This window comes from Muntiacus reevesi, chromosome 2 (genome assembly GCF_963930625.1).
Source record: "Muntiacus reevesi chromosome 2, mMunRee1.1, whole genome shotgun sequence".
In the NCBI taxonomy this organism is placed as follows: domain Eukaryota; kingdom Metazoa; phylum Chordata; class Mammalia; order Artiodactyla; family Cervidae; genus Muntiacus; species Muntiacus reevesi.
Genome location: NC_089250.1, coordinates 81,984,791 through 82,001,843, shown reverse-complemented (window position 1 = coordinate 82,001,843; position 17,053 = coordinate 81,984,791). Strand labels below are relative to the sequence as shown.

General features: G+C 38.2%; 1 protein-coding gene across 2 annotated transcripts in view; it reads left to right on the top strand.

Moving 5' to 3' along the window:
* Window positions 1-17,053, top strand: part of CHRM3 (cholinergic receptor muscarinic 3) — a 556,385-nt gene that overhangs the window by 138,748 nt on the left and 400,584 nt on the right. The gene's annotated exons all lie outside the window — the stretch shown is intronic.

The following is a 17,053-nucleotide window of genomic DNA, read 5'->3' as shown; positions in this document are numbered from 1 at the left end:
TCTCATTAAAATGTATGGAAATTTGAATGCATGTGATTTCTCTTATACATTGAAATAATTGTCTCCTGTATCACTTAATTAAGTTGTATCAATATTTATCTCATTCCATTTCTAAACATACTCTTAAAGGAGTAAGGTTTCCTGTACCTAAATTGTATGAACCTCATGGTGCCTAGAATCAAGTTTTATAGAAGGATCATTCTGTTAATGTGTTTGATAGTGATGATAAAAGAATAAGTAGGACTCATTTCAAAATATGTTTATCATTGGTGTAGTTGGAAGCTATGTTTTAAAAACTTTGGGGACAAAAACAAGGGAAAAAATACATATTTGGCAGAGATGATAAGTTTAGATGAGAAAAATTATATTTTTCCTAGTTCTATTGAGAAATAATTGAACATGTCACTTGTGGGTTAAGGTGTACAGGAAAAGTACATGTGAAAATGTTAGAGGATCCTAAGAATATCTGAAAAGAAACTTTAAAAAATAGTTTAATGGAGCCAATGATTACATTTAGGAAGTAAGTATAACTCATATATTTTTATCATGCCAAGTGTCATAAAATGTTAGAAGCATTTTCTGTGGCTCTACTTCAAATGAAATTCTTATGAATTAAGTGTTATATGGTATGTGCTTGGTTAATTCTAAGGAAAATATGTTGACTATATATTTACTTTGTCTTGTAGAAAAGAACTTCTAGAATGGATTTCTAAGGTGAATTTTTCTCATGAGATATGTAGGAGTTTCACTGTACTTGATAAAGTTTACTGTTCAGATCCTAAAAGAAAAAAAAAACACAAAGTTTAATGAAAACTAGGAGGTTAAATATGAAAGTAATCAAGAGTATGCCAGAAAAATGTAACTAAGAGAAAGGACTGTCTGGTGAAGTTTAATATAACCTTGGCTATAAATCTATGCAGAATCACCTCTAACAACATGAAAACAGAAAAGATTCAAGTAGATTCAGCTGAAACACTATTTTTGTCTTTTAAATTTTCACTCTGTTAGTTTCATAGGGAAAAAAAAAAGATTTTTGCAAAATGCCTCCTTAATTAAAACTCTAAATAATAATATATTTGGACTTCATTCCCCTTGAGGGAGGAAAAGGCCAAATTCTTCTGTTTTTTTAAAAGAAAAAGCATTCTATTCTGACTGTTTCTCAATTTTTATGTGAATATGATAAAATATACTGAGTATAACCTCCATAATTAAGCTGAACTGCCCATGATCTCCTACATCGATTGTAAGGCTGAGCTGATTTCCACCTCCATTGCCTCATTGAAGACTTGGCTGATCAGTTGGTGGTCCCCTGCTACCCCCCTTCACCATCACATGAGTGTCAGAAAGGATATGTTCATTGGAGAACACACACACTGGTATGCGCCTCTCCATCTTTAATTTTCAAAGCATTTTCACATGTTTATTACCTTATCTTATCCCATTTCATAGGTTGGGAGGTGAATCCCTGGCTAGATTACTATCATATAACATCACGATGATGTCAGAATTAGCTGCCATCTTTCACCTCCAGAAGTCTACCTGTTATTTCTGATTTCAGGAACATTCTCAGTGACAGAAGATAAACAAGTTATTACATGGTGGAAAGTGAATGAAATTTGGCAACATTCAACCTAAGTTTGAATCATGTTTCCTAATCTGGAAAATGAGTCTAATACACATTTTCAAGGTTGTGATAAGGATTATATGATACAGTACATATTTGGAACAACCAGCACTTTACCTAATTCATGGGAGAACTTCACTAAATGATAGAGAATAATTGAAATAATAATCTGTGATTGTAATAAGGCTGTCATTAATTGAAAGTTGTCATACCATTGCTAGGAGCTGCTAAACTTGCGTAAAGACTTACTTTGAAGAAATTGTTTTCCTCTAAGAATGCTCATCCATTAAAAAGTATGCCACTACCTTCCAGGCCCTGTGCTGTGTGCTGTGAAGGCAGCAGTGAGAGTTTCTGCTCTCACGCAGCTGACATCTTAGATGGATCTTTAGGATTCGCAGCCTGGGCTGCTTTTACAACTTTCTTCCACCAAATGATTATACTTTTAGGAGAACTTCAGTAGTAGAATTAATTCAGCACCAAATCTTTGTTGAGAGGAGGAAGATAGACAGATTAGACACTGGGAGAAAGATTTCCCAATTGGGAGAAATCTTCTGATAGTTAATATTGGCAATATGCCCTCAATACCTCTGGGGTAAAAAGCTCTCAATCCATCTGTCTCCTTGTTCCTAAGAGTGAATGAAGTTCATCATATTGCTGCCATATTACCAAGTTAAGAACAGTGGGGCCCCAGTCACCAGGTCTTACTTAAAAAACCTGTATTTCCTAGCTAGTATGTTTTCAGAGCTTCCCATTTCTTTTTTTCTCCACTCTGTGCTCTGTCTTTCTAGAACACCAAACCCACATTGAGTGGGGGCTCTACCTCATTAAAACACTTTCACACTCATTTCAGCAAATTCTTTAGGCTCCGCAGGTTGCCTTTGGGTTTTGTTTAGACGTAAGAATCCTATCCTGCTGCAATGATTTCATTTCTGTCATCCCTACATTTGTCTTTATGTTTGGGAATCTTAGCACTTTCCTGGTCTGGACCTCCCATTGGTATTTCTGAAGCTTGTTTCCTAGGATCGTGAAGTCAGCTTCGTGGAGGTCAACGGCTTTGGGGGGCAGGGCCATCGCTTAAGCCTGAGTAAAGGCAAGGGCTGGGAAAGAGGCTGTGAACCAGGCCTTTGGGTGCAGGCTGATTGCAGCTTGACCTTGAGTCAGAGGGAAGCAGCCTCACCTGGAATTGAGGCTGAGGCTGAGGTTGAGGCAGATTAGGTATCTTGAACATCATGCACTGTTATCAAGCTGCAAGCTTGCTGAATGTGTGGAAAAGCATACTTCAGGCTCCATCAGTGTGCTAATTCTAAGCCTACTAAACATCTTGAGACTATTGCTCCCAATTTCATTTTGCATTTGGAGTCCAGAAGTCAGGAATAACATTGGGTTCAGAGTTACATGACTAATCCTCTTGGTATCAAGTTTGCTTTGGTTGGATAAATTACCTAAATTCTAACTTTAACTTAGTTTTCCAATTCCCAGAATGTCCAGAGGAGAATATGGTTTAAGTAGCTGCCCCCCCCCACCACACACACACACACACACACACACACACACATTGTATATCAATAACTTATTTCTGACTCAATATTTATTTATAGCTGTAGCTCAAGGACAAAGTTATTGGCATACTCTTGGCTAAAGCCATTCTCTTCCTATGGCAAATGATCTCTGTTGAGATAGAGAACATAGCTTCAAGATTAATAATACTCATGAGCTGAGGCTGAGGGAGAAAAGCAACTTTGTGAGGAGAGCACCCTACTACCTGGTCTCGGCAGTAAATAGTGGGCCTGCCAACCAGAGCGTTCCCACGTCGGCTACAAACCGGGGCTTGCCATGGGCACTTGCCATCCGTCTCTAAAAGGATTAAATCAGGTACTGCTGCAGCTGCTGGTTTTTTAACACCGCTGAAAGGAGTTCAGGGTGCAGTGCAGAAAAGAACACTTTCCAGAAATGCTCTGGAAAGAACTGGTGGAACAGGTCCTCAGATACTTAGATATTTTCAGGAGCATATTTTATGAGCCCAATTCTTGTTTCTCCTCATATCTAGAAAAGCTCTTAAATTCTTCATGGTGAAAACTGTTCCTCGTGACTAGCAGAAGCCTTCTGCAAAAGATATGTACTTGGTTGCATGTACACCCCCTTCACCAAAGTCACATATTTACTGCCCTTTCCCCACTACATCTTTGGAGCAGTTTCTCAGAGCTATCTGAAATGCTATCTTCCTGGCTATAGTCCTCATTTCCCCCCAAATATAATTTAACTCACAACTCTCAATTTGTGCATTTTTTTAAGTCAACACCATGTCCATCAAGAAGTTATAAGCTTATGTAATTCAGCAGTTAACTGTCAAAAAGGTCGATAATCTTAATTGTAAACCTCACTGTATAAATGCATAGCTTAAAAATAATCTATGCATATTCACGTATTGTAGAAGAATTCCTAAACTTATGTATGTATGCTCAGTCATTCAGTCTTGTCCAACTCTTTGCAACCCTATGGACTGTAACCCACCAGACTCCTCTGTCCATGCGATTTTCCAGGCAAGAATACTGAAGTGAGTTGTCATTGCCTCTTCCAGGGGATCTTCCCAATCCAGGGATCGAACTTGCATCTCCTGCATCTCCTGCATTGGCTGGTGGCAGTTCTTTACCACTGAGTCACCTGGGAAGCCCCAGAGCAGTTCCCATACAAAGGCTTAATTTTGCCCTCTACTTTAGAATTATTGGTTGTTCTTTGCTTCTTAATAATATTCTTTATTAATTTGTAACTAACTTAAAAATGCACTTTCTCTAATATGTAAGTGGAAAAGCCCTCCTTTTATCTTCATTTCAAATGATACTTCCCTTGCTTAACTGTGGAGTTTAGAGGGAGCTTGGGCTAAGAGACAGCTGCCTAAAATAATGCACTGAAGTACTGAATGCATAAGCAACACTTGCTACCATCTTAAGCAGTAAGGTTGTCCTCTTTCTACCCTAAGAGCACAATATCCTATTGCCCTGTTTACTTGTAGTCTTTCTTACTTAGTCAAGAGAGATCCAGAGTATCAGTAATAAGGAATGCTTATTGCTTTTGACTTTAACTCGGCTCTGACATTAAAGGAAGTACTAATACCTCAAGAGACTAAACAGAATTTGTGAAATCTATAAATATTTTCACTCCAGACATACCTGAGGCATCTCTATACCCAAAATACTAGGAGGCCCTCTACTTTTTGAAAATTCTCTCACATCCACTTGAGGTAACTGTGATATCTGAGTCATAAATCACTTCCTTTCAAGACAGGACTAGGAAAATATCCAGAGACAGTCACAAAGATAACCATCTAAACTTCCAGGCTGGTAATGTGAAAAAAGAATTTTCTATGCTTTTTTGGCTGTCTTCCTTCATACTGTGTTTCCAGGAAACCAAGGCCTTTTCAGGTTTCAGAATGAAGAGTGTACTGGCTTTCAAATACTTGAAAGTAATTATGCATTCTACCAGACAGCTTAAGGGAACCATTTCCATCTCAATGTAAATGCATATTTCACCTCTGTAGATGTATTCTGGCAGAAAGCTTACTCATTCCAATAGCCTGCCCTATTAGGTCTTAAAGTAATAATTAAACTTGCTTTCCTTGTTTTTGTATTTTTCTTTCATTCTTTACATTTCAAAGATGACTTCTAAGTTTGCTTTCCTTGGGTTCCATCTCTAATATCCCTAGAATATTTTGGATGGATGAGGTAGTCATGAAGTGAAGTGAAAGTGTTAAGTCACTTAGTCGTGTCCAACTTTTTGTAACCCCAATGGACTGTAGCCTGCCAGGCTGCTCTGTCCTGGAAATTCTCCAGGCAAGAATATAGAATGGGTAGCCATTCCCTTCTCCAGGAGTTCTTCTCGACCCAGGGATTGAACCCAGGTCTCCTGCATTGCAGGCAGATTTTTGTTTCAGTTTGGTAAAGAAACACCTCTTTAACTGCCCTTCCAGGTTAGATATCTATTGACCTAGTAACAATTGTCTGTGTTTTTATCATCCGTAAGTTAATTGCTACATTGGCCCTAATAATGGTCCCTCCTAACTAACATTAACTAGACCTCCTAACTAACTAACTAGACCATTCAGGTATGACCTAAGTCAAATCCCTTACAATTATACAATGGAAGTGAGAAATAGATTAAAGGGACTAAATCTGATAGAGTGCCTGATAAACTATGGACAGAGGTTCCTGACATTGTACAGGAGACAGGGATCAAGATCATCCCCAAGAAAAAGAAATGCAAAAAAGCCAAATGGCTGTCTGAGGAGGCCTTACAAATAGCTGTGAAAAGAAGAGAAGCAGAAAGCAAAGGAGAAACAGAAAGATATACCCATTTGAATGCAGAGTGCCAAGGAGAGATAAGAAAGCCTTCCTCAGTGATCTTTGCAAAGAAATAGAAGAAAACAATAGAATGGGAAAGACTAGAAATCTCTTCAAGAAAATTAGAGATACCAAGGGAACATTTCATGAACAGATGGGCTCAGTAAAGGACAGAAATGGTATGGACCTAACAGAAGCAGGAAATATTAAGAAGAGGTGATAAGAATGCACAGAAGAACTGTACAAAAAAGATCTTCATGACCCAGATAATCAAGATGGTGTGATCACTCACCTAGAGCCAGACATCCTGGATTGTGAAGTCAAGTGGGTCTTAGGAAGCATCACTGTGAACAAAGCTAGTGGAGGTGATGAAATTCCAGTTGATCTATTTCAAATCCTAAAAGATGATACGGTGAAAGTGCTGCACTCAATATGTCAGCAAATTTGGAAAGCTCAGCAGTGGCCACAGGACTGGAAACTGTCCGTTTTCATTCCAGTCCCTAAGAAAGGCAATGCCAAAGAATACTCAAACTACTGCACAATTGCACTCACTTCATACGCTAGTAAAGTAATGCTCAAAATTCTCCAAGCCAGGCTTCAGCAATACGTGAACCATGAACTACTAGATGTTCAAGCTGGTTTTAGAAAAGGCAGAGGAACCAGAGATCAAATTGCCAGCATCCACTGGATCATCGAAAAAGCAAGAGAGTTCCAGGAAAACATCTGTTTCTGCTTTATTGACTATGCCAAAGCCTCTGACTGTGTGGATCACAATAAACCATGGAATATTCTTTAAGAGATGAGAACACCAGACCACCTGACCTACCTCTTGAGAAATCTCTACGCAGGTCAGGACACACAGTTAGAACTGGACACAGAACAACAGACTGGTTCCAAATAGGAAAAAGAGTACGTCAAGGCTGTATATTGTTACCCTGCTTATTTAACTTATACGCAGAGTACATCATGGGAAACCCTGGACTGGAAGAAGCACAAGCTGGAATCAAGATTGCCAGGAGAAATATCAATGACCTCAGATATGCAGATGACAGCACCCTTATGGCAGAAAGTGAAGAACTAAAGAGCCTCTTGATGAAAGTAAAAGAGGAGAGTGAAAAAGTTTGCTTAAAGCTCAACATTCAGAAAACTAAGATCATGGCATCCAGTCCCATCACTTCATGGGAAATAGATGGGGAATCAGTGGAAACAGTGGCTGACTTTATTTTGGGGGCTTGAAAATTACTGCAGATGGTAACTGCAGCCATGAAATTAAAAGACGCTTTCTGCTTGGAAGGAAAGTTATGACCAACCTAAACAGTATATTAAAAAGCAGAGACATTACTTTGCCAACAAAGCTCCATCTAGTCAAGGCTGTAGTTTTTCTCGTAGTGATGTATGGATGTGAGAGTTGGACTATATAGAAAGTTGAGGGCCAAAGAAATGATGCTTTTGAACTGTGGTGTTGGAGAAGATTCTTGAGAGTCCTTTGGACTGCAAGGAGATCAAACCAGTCCATGCTAAAGGAAATCAGTCCTGATTATTCCTTGGAAGGACTGATGCTGAAGCTGGAACTCCAATACTTTGGTCACCTGATGTGAAGAGCTGACTCATTTGAAAAGACCCTGATGCTGGGAAAGATTGGGGGCAGGAGGAGAAGGGGACAACAGAGAATGAGATGGTTAGATGGCATCACTGATTCAATGGACACGAGTTTGAGTAAACTCTGGGAGTTGCTTATGGACAGGAAGGCCTTGTGTGCTGCAGTCCATGGGGTCACAAAGAACTGGACACGACTTAGTGAATGAAGTAAACTAATATTAAGGTTCAGAATTTGCTTTCATTTGGTCCCTAACTTAATCTATTGCTGTTATTTGAGACTATTTAAGTGTCATGTACAGATATGAGAGTTGGACCATAAAGAAGGCTGAACACTGTAGAATTGATGCTTTTGTTTTTTTTTTTTTTTTTTAACTTCTTTTTTTTTTTTTTTTTTTTTTACTTCTTTGAAATGGCATTTCTTTTTTTTTTTTTTTTTTAATATTATTTTATTAGTTGGAGGCCAATCACTTCACAACATTTCAGTGGGTTTTGTCATACATTGACATGAATCAGCCTTTTAGTTACACGTATTCCCCATCCCGATCCCCCCTCCCACCTCCCTCTCCACCCGAATCCTCAGGGTCCTCCCAGTGCACGAGGCCCGAGCACTTGACTCATGCATCCCACCTGGGCTGGTGGTCTATTTCACCATAGATAATATACATGCTGTTCTTTCAAAACATCCCACCCTCACGTTCTCCCCCAGAGTTCAAAAGTCTGTTCTGTACTTCTGTGTCTCTTTTTCTATTTTGCATATAGGGTTATCGCTACCATCTATCTAAATTCCGTATATATGTGTTAGTATACTGTAATGTTCTTTATCTTTCTGGCTTACTTCACTCTGTATAATGGGCTCCAGTTTCATCCATCTCATTAGAACTGATTCAAATGAATTCTTTTTAACGGCTGAGTAATATTCCATGGTGTATATGTACCACAGCTTCCTTATCCATTCATCTGCTGATGGGCATCTGGGTTGCTTCCATGTCCTGGCTATTATAAACAGTGCTGCGATGAACATTGGGGTGCACGTGTGTCTTTCAGATCTGGATTCCTCAGTGTCTATGCCCAGAAGTGGTATTGCTGGGTCATATGGCAGTTCTAATTCCAGTTTTTTAAGAAATCTCCACACTGTTTTCCATAGTGGCTGTACTAGTTTGCATTCCCACCAACAGTGTAAGAGGGTTCCCTTTTCTCCACACCCTCTCCAGCATTTATTGCTTGTAGACTTTTGGATAGCAGCCATCCTGACTGGTGTGTAATGGTACCTCATTGTGGTTTTGATTTGCATTTCTCTGATGATGAGTGATGTTGAGCATCTTTTCATGTGTTTGTTAGCCATCTGTATGTCTTCTTTGGAGAAATGTCTGTTTAGTTCTTTGGCCCATTTTTTGATTGGGTCGTTTATTTTTCTGGAATTGAGCTTCAGGAGTTGCTTGTATATTTTTGAGATTAATCCTTTGTCTGTTTCCTCATTTGTTATTATTTTCTCCCAATCTGAGGGCTGTCTTTTCACCTTACTTATAGTTTCCTTTGTTGTGCAAAAGCTTTTAATTTTCATTAGGTCCCATTTGTTTATTTTTGCTTTTATTTCCAATATTCTGGGAGGTGGGTCATAGAAGATCTTGCTGTGATTTATGTCGGAGAGTGTTTTGCCTATGTTCTCCTCTAGGAGTTTTATAGTTTCTGGTCTTACATTTAGATCTTTAATCCATTTTGAGTTTATTTTTGTGTATGTTGTTAGGAAGTGTTCTAGTTTCATTCTTTTACAGGTGGTTGACCAGTTTTCCCAGCATCACCCTCAATGGTGAAAAATTGAAAGCATTTCCTCTGAAATCAGGAACAAGACAAGGATGCCCACTCTCACCACTACTATTCAACATAGTGTTGGAAGTTTTGGCCACAGCAATCAGAGCAGAAAAAGATATAAAAGGAATCCAGATAGGAAAAGAAGAAGTGAAACTCTCGCTGTTTGCAGATGACATGATCCTCTACATAGAAAACCCTAAAGACTCTTCCAGAAAATTACTAGAGCTAATTAATGAATATAGTAAAGTTGCAGGATATAAAATTAACACACAGAAATCCCTTGCATTCCTATACACTAACAATGAAAAAACAGAAAGAGAAATTAAGGAAACAATACCATTCACCATTGCAACAAAAAGAATAAAATACTTAGGAGTATATCTACCTAAAGAAACAAAAGACCTATACATAGAAAACTATAAAACACTGATGAAAGAAATCAAAGAGGACACATACAGATGGAGAAACATACCGTGTTCATGGATTGGAAGAATCAATATTGTCAAAATGGCTATTCTACCCAAAGCAATCTATAGATTCAATGCAATCCCTATCAAGCTACCAACGGTATTTTTCACAGAACTAGAACAAATAATTTCACAATTTGTATGGAAATACAAAAAACCTCGAATAGCCAAAGTAATCTTGAGAAAGAAGAATGGAACTGGAGGAATCAACCTGCCTGACTTCAGACTCTACTACAAAGCCACAGTCATCAAGACAGTATGGTACTGGCACAAAGACAGAAATATAGATCAATGGAACAGAATAGAAAGCCCAGAGATAAATCCACGAACCTATGGACACCTCATCTTTGACAAAGGAGGCAAGGATATACAATGGAAAAAAGACAATCTCTTTAACAAGTGGTGCTGGAATTGATGCTTTTGAACTGTGGTGCTGGAGAAGGCTCTTGAGAGTTCCTTGGACAGCAAGATCAAACCAGTCAATCCTAAGAGAAATCAACGCTGCATTTTCATTGGAAGAGCTGATGTTGTAGTTGAAGCTCCCCCAATAATTTGACCACCTGATGTGAAGAGCTGACTCATTGGAAAAGACCATGATGCTGGGAAAGATTGAGGGCAAGAGGAGAGGGTGACAGAGGTTAAGATGGCTGGTTGGCATCACTGACTCAATGAACACGAATTTGAGCAAACTTTGAGAGATAGTGAAGACAGAGAAGCCTGACATGCTGCAGTTCATGGGATCAAAGAGGCAGACACAGCTTAGCAAAAGAACAAAAACAAAGTGATAGCTCTCTGATGTGGAATTGTGTTTTGAAGGATAACTTAATTCAGCTCTCAGATTCCACCACCCACAACTCACATCTTTAGATGCTCAGAGTCTGTGATGTTATGCTAAATTCTGTATTTACACTGAGTTCTAGTCCCAGGAATAAAACTTTCTTTTTAAAAGAGAGAGTCCCTGGGAATAGAACTTTGCTTTATTAATAAAAGAATTAGATAGAATCAGATTTGATTCTTACATTTGTTCACTCCCTGGCTATTTGACTGTGAAATTCACTTGATAAAAACTGCAGGTTTTTAAAAGATAGATAATAATAGCAATTTCAGAAGACTGTGAAAAGAATAAAGATACGTGTATAAAGCACCCACCAAAGTGTATACACAGAGGTAGGCACATGAGTAACACTGATCATGTTGATGTTCCTGCTGAAAAAGGACAGGTAGAAAGGAAAGGAAAAAGGAGGGGAAGTGAGGGTAAGGGGAGAAGCAGAAATAAGAGAAAAAAGAGGGAAGAACTGGAGCATGTAATGGTAGAAATATTGAGATTGTACCACTTTGTGAGGGCTTTCCAAGTATCTCTTCCCTTCATCTACCTAGTTCTCATCTTTGGTGCAATTGCAAAGCATAATGAGACTCTGAGAGACCTTTTTTCCTCTCCCTCCCCCACCAGGAGAAGCCCATAAAAGCTGCTTCTCACTTTTTCTGTGCTAGCTTTGCCCCATCTTTTGACCTCCTTTCTGCATTAGTTCGTTCACCTCCCCGGCACCACTCCATCCTAGAGCTTGAGAACTTCTCTACCATCAGGATTTCCTGATTCATGCCAACCCTCTATCCACAGCTGTCTAATGGTTGTCTCAGTCCAGTTAGATAATGTTGGAGTTAGATTTGAAATTTAAATAGAGTTAGACGCCGCTGTCTCTGTTTTGTAAGCTGCATGTTAAGGGAAAAAAACCCACTGATTTTTGTCTAGTTAATTTAACTGTCCTAAGTTAAAATTAAGAGAAAAGAGTAACTGGAACACTGGGAGAGCAAATATAGAATAAACATAGAATTCTCAGCACAACTATTCTTTAAACTCTAATAGCCAGTAAACGTAAACGTGAAGTGACAGTTTCTTCATTACAAATGTAAACACACAAAGAAACTTACCCAGCAGCAGTTTAAAACAAACCAAGAGACAAAACCTCCTAGTTTGCTTATGCCTGAGCCTTTTTCCACAAAGTCTGTCTTTCTTTTTGGTTTATTATTTCCTACCTTAGCACTGTGGCTATCAAAAGAGTTAAGCCGGGTGCAAAATAATTCTAGAGTCAATGAAGAAAGAAAATACTTTTCACGTAACTTTCAAATTATGGAAAACCTAGTTAAAATGTGTATTTTCATCCAGAATATCACTTTTTGCCTCAGGCCTAACCATTAGTTTGTTCAAACCATGGATGAATCAGGCATGAATCTCTGGGCATAACTATTGTAGGGAAGAAGAGCCACCCACACACAAGGGAGCAGATGTTTCTGATTCCTTGTTGAGTAGGTTTCATAGCTATACAATCAGGGTCATTTTCCTGCACTTTCTTTGATAGACGATTCTTTTGATCAGACAGAACTCTTTCAATCTTTTGTACTTTGTTCTGTTATAATGCAATGAGAATAAAGGAACGTTAGTTGCTTCATAAGTGGGTGACAGTGGATAGAACTGCCTTCAAAGGAAAGTCTGAAACTAAGATGAGCGGTGCCCTAAATGGCTTATGGTAGAGTTAGTATGCAGACAGCTGAGCACAATTCAACACGTTTCTGTGTCTCAACTGTTGCTCTTATCAAATATTCTTACTCGTTTTTGGATAATTTTGGCATTATTCTTCTTGAGGTTCTGCCGAAATAGCTCGTTCTTTCTCTCATATGTGTGTGTATAAAACTTTTGTGTATAGAAGTTAGCATCATTATGTGCTAATTACTTATGTTAATTGGGAAATATTAAGGCAAACTATGTGTATTTTAACTGAAGTGAAAGTTGCTCAGTCGTGTCCGACTTTGCGATCCCATGGACCATACAGTCCATGGAATGCTCCAGGCCAGAATACTGGAGTTGGTAGCCTTTCCCTTCTCCAGGGGGTCTTCCCAACCCAGGTCTCCCTCATTGCAGGTGGATTCTCTACCAGCTGAGCCACAAGGGAAGCCCTTTAACCAGAGTAGGTAGTTTAAATGACTCCATTTCAAAGACAACTTCACTTCAGTCATTCTTATTTTTAAATCTGCCTCTGAATATTTCCATTCCCAATAGCAAACTAAATAAATGGACTAACAAACAGGTCTTACTGCAACAGCAGTAATATATTATTTTACTTAAAGAAAATGTGAGATTTCAAATGTGCAGGTCTAGGATGTTACCACCACTTTTAGAAATGTAGATACATTATCTGCTTTTTAAAACATAAGCTTGAACTCAAGCAGATTTGCATCTTCTCAAATAAATTGATGAAGTTCAAATAAGTTACCTATAGTTGCACAATTTTATTATATTTATCACACTATTATAATTTTTGTTAATCTACCCTACATGAAATTGCCTATAATTTTAATAAGCCTATATATAACATTTTGTATTCTGCATTGATGTACACATTTCCTTATATTAGCGTGACTTTCATACTTATTATAGCAATAGAGCATAATATATTTAACAATACGGCATTCCATAGTTTTAAAACAGTTCCCTTTTGTTAGGTTATGGTATTAATAATAGCAGTTATAACACCTACCACTTGCCAACTGTTTACACAATGAATGTTCTGTTAATCACATCTTTTTACAAAGTAAAGGCCATGCCTAGTTTGTTATGTGGAACACCTTGACTTTAGAATTTGGTAGATTTAGGTCTCAACTTCTTGTGTGATGATTAATCAAGAAAAAAATTCTATTTTGATTCCTCACTTTCAATTTTCTCCTCTGAAAAAAGTAAGAATAATAATAACTGACTTATAGGTTGTATCTTGCCTGGAGAATCCCAGGGATGGGGGAGCCTGGTGGGCTGCCGTCTATGGGGTCGCACAGAGTCAGACCCGACTGAAGCGACTTAGCAGCAGCAGGTTGTATCTACCAGAGTGTGACATGAGGTAAATGTCTAAGATATGGGAGGAGATTATTCTCGGGAACTACTTCTAAAAATGATTTAACCAACTGTATAAAATGAAGATATTTGTATGATTTTGTGCATATTTCTTTATGAGTTTCCAGGATAATTAAGTGGTCAGGATCAGCAACTATATGCTAAATGTCCTTTTTTTTTTTCTTTTAATCAAATCCTCACCATCTTTCCATCATTCTTCTTTTTTTCATTCTTTATTTATTCTTTAAGAAAATAATAGAGCCTATTATGACCAAGCATTTATGAAGTCACTGCTTGACTCCAAGTTGCATCTGGCATGAAGGAGATGCTGTCTGTTCAAAAGCATCAGGGCACAATCTCTGCTATAAGGCCAGTGAATAGGCAAAAATGTAGGCAGGTGCATGTGTTCACATGTCTGTCTTATACAGCAGGCCGTAGTTGGTCATCTTGATGTATCATATCAATGCACTTGGCCAAGATATAGCCTCCTGGGAAAGACACATGTAAATAAAAAAGAATACAGTATTAATCATAAAAATAGGTTTATGCACAAAATGTTGTGGCTGTATATTTTTTGTCTAAGGGATTAAGGAGGTTGCAGAATTCATTTCTGAATTAAATTTTTAAGTAAATACCAATTTACCAGTTATACAGAGAGGAGTCCAAAGTTTAAAAGGTGTAGTCCACCCAGCAAAAACAAGATGCAAAGTCAAATATGACAACATAGAAGAGATCTACAATTTTCCTACAGCTGTAATGACTGTGGTAGATGATTAGTGTTAGGGCAAGAGGGTAAGAAAATAATCAGGGTCAGAAAGTACATAGGAAGCTAGTAAATATCCTGTGCCTCCTATGTGACAGGCAGTATGCTGGACATTTTATGCATATTTGGTCCTACAGTTCTCAGAATAACCCTATTTAAGAAGTGATGGAAATAACACTTTGAATAGAAAGTCAGTTGTCCAAGGTCATACAGCAAGAAAAATAGTAGAATTGATGTTCAGATCCAAGTGTTTGAGATCAAAACCCCTCTTCTTGTCATCAAGATGCAATTAATATTTAAAAGGGCAACCACTTAAGTGTCTTTTCATTTGTTTTGGTTTAATTAACTTCTCTGAAGATAAATCTTTGGAATTTTATTCTGTATTGTCTCAAACTTCATCAAAAGCATGGAGTTGTTGTTCTAAAAAACTTATTTTAACTTTTCTTTGATACCCTTGAAATGAAAATGCTTCCTCTTTATATATTTTCATGTATTATGTAGCAGATTCTTTTTAATATAGTTCTTATGCTTTGTTTTGTTTTGCTTCATCCCCTGTTTGTCTGTTATTAGATATGACCCACTGTTTGCTTTTCTGTGCGAGAGATGGAGTGTCTTTTACCTGCTTAGGATGTCTCTGTTTTCTCTTATAATCTAAGATCTTCAGCAAGGAAACGTCAAAAAACAAACCAAAAAAGAAAAAAAAAAAAAAAAAAAACTGATTATCTGCCTTTCTAGAGGCTGGCACATACAGGGAGAGAATCAGAGCCCAGAGATTTTATTTTCTTCATGAGAAGTTCATTCTGTCATACTGAGAAATGACATATGTTCTGGTGGCCGGTTTTCTCCATCCATCCTCATTGGTCCAGCCTGTAGCCTGTATGACAGATTGAGTATGGCTGAATCTACCCTCCTTTCTGGTACTTCCTCCAGGAAGAACCCCACTGCCCCCAGACAAAGCCCTACTATACTCATAATACTGCGTTGCCCTGGATTTATATAGGGAAATGGATTGCCAGCCCCTGCTTCCAATCTGCTCTAAAGCACCCCCTTTCTTTAATATCATCCCTTCCAAACTGAGAACTAATAATTCTCTAGACCAGAAATCAGCCAATGATATCTGTAAAGGATCAAACAGTAAATATATTTTAGCCTTTCAAGTCATACTGTTCTTTCACAACCTCTCAACTTTACTGTTATAGCATAAAGGTAACCAGAGACCTTGGAAGGACTGATGCTGAAGGTGAAACTCCAATACTTTGGCCACCTCATGTGAAGAGTTGACTCATTGGAAAAGACCCTGATGCTGGGAAGGATTGGGGGCAGGAGGAGAAGGGGACAACAGAGGATGAGATGGCTGGATGGCATCACCAACTCATTGCACATGAGTTTGAGTAAACTCCGGGAGTTGGTGATGGACAGGGAGGCCTGACGTGCTGCAATTCATGGGGTCGCAAAGAGTCGGACACGCCTGAGCGACTGAACTGAACTGAACTGAACCAGAGACACTATATACATGAGATGTTGTGGCTGTATTCCAATAAAACTTTATTTATAGACTCTGAAATTTGAATTTCAAATAATTTACACTTAAATGATTCCTTTGATTTCCTCCAACGATTTAAAAATGTGAAAACCATTTTTAGCTCACAGGCAGCAGTCTACAGTTTGCCAGCTCCTGCTCTACACAGGCAGGATGCTTGATTCTTCTGCAGGGTAAATTGGAATCTGACCATCATGGTCTCCAGTTTGACTGCTTTCTCTTCAGCCATCTCCAGTGCAGAGCAGCACTTCATAGTTTCTTGTGGTCGTGCAGTTTCTACTTGGAGTATTTAGCTATTTCAATTTTCTCCTGTATCTGTGGGTCCTCCCCCGTTGAGATCTGGTCACAGCCAAGGTGCTTAGACTTTGTTAATAGCTAGTATCTGATCTAGAAGTGAAAGGTGGATTTTTTTTTTTTTTCTCTCTCTCTGGAAGCATTTTGTTATTTCATCTTTTTTGTTCTTCAGAAACCTCTCCAACTGAACTAAATTAAACTGACTGCTAAATAATTTGTATTTCTTTTAATGATATGTATTTGAACTTCATTCACATGATTTTTAGATGATTCTTCTTACTCTTTCCTCTTGAGATTGTGTTGCAAACAGGAAGGTAATTCTGGTAAGTAAAGGAAATAATTGACAAAACAAAAGTGTGACTTGAGGCTTGCTCTTTTTCAGTTTCTACTTATGTTGTTGCTGTTATTCATTTATTTAATGAACAAATATCTGTGTGTACCCAAAAGATCTTACATTTTGACATACAAAGATGAGTAGAATACCATATTTGCTTTCTAGGAAACTAAGTGTGAAACAGAGATACATGCTTTTATAATCCTCTTGATATCTGTTATTTATGCCGTAAGTCATAGGGAGCGCAAGTTAGCACAAGAAGAAGTTTGTGCTTGGCATACTCCACCTGATATGGAAAAGAAGCGGAGATTATAGAGTAGGGCCCTACACACAGCCTTAAACATTGTTAAATGAGGGGATTACCTGCACTACAAAGCTGTTGTCCAGACTAAATGAAATTTTATATACA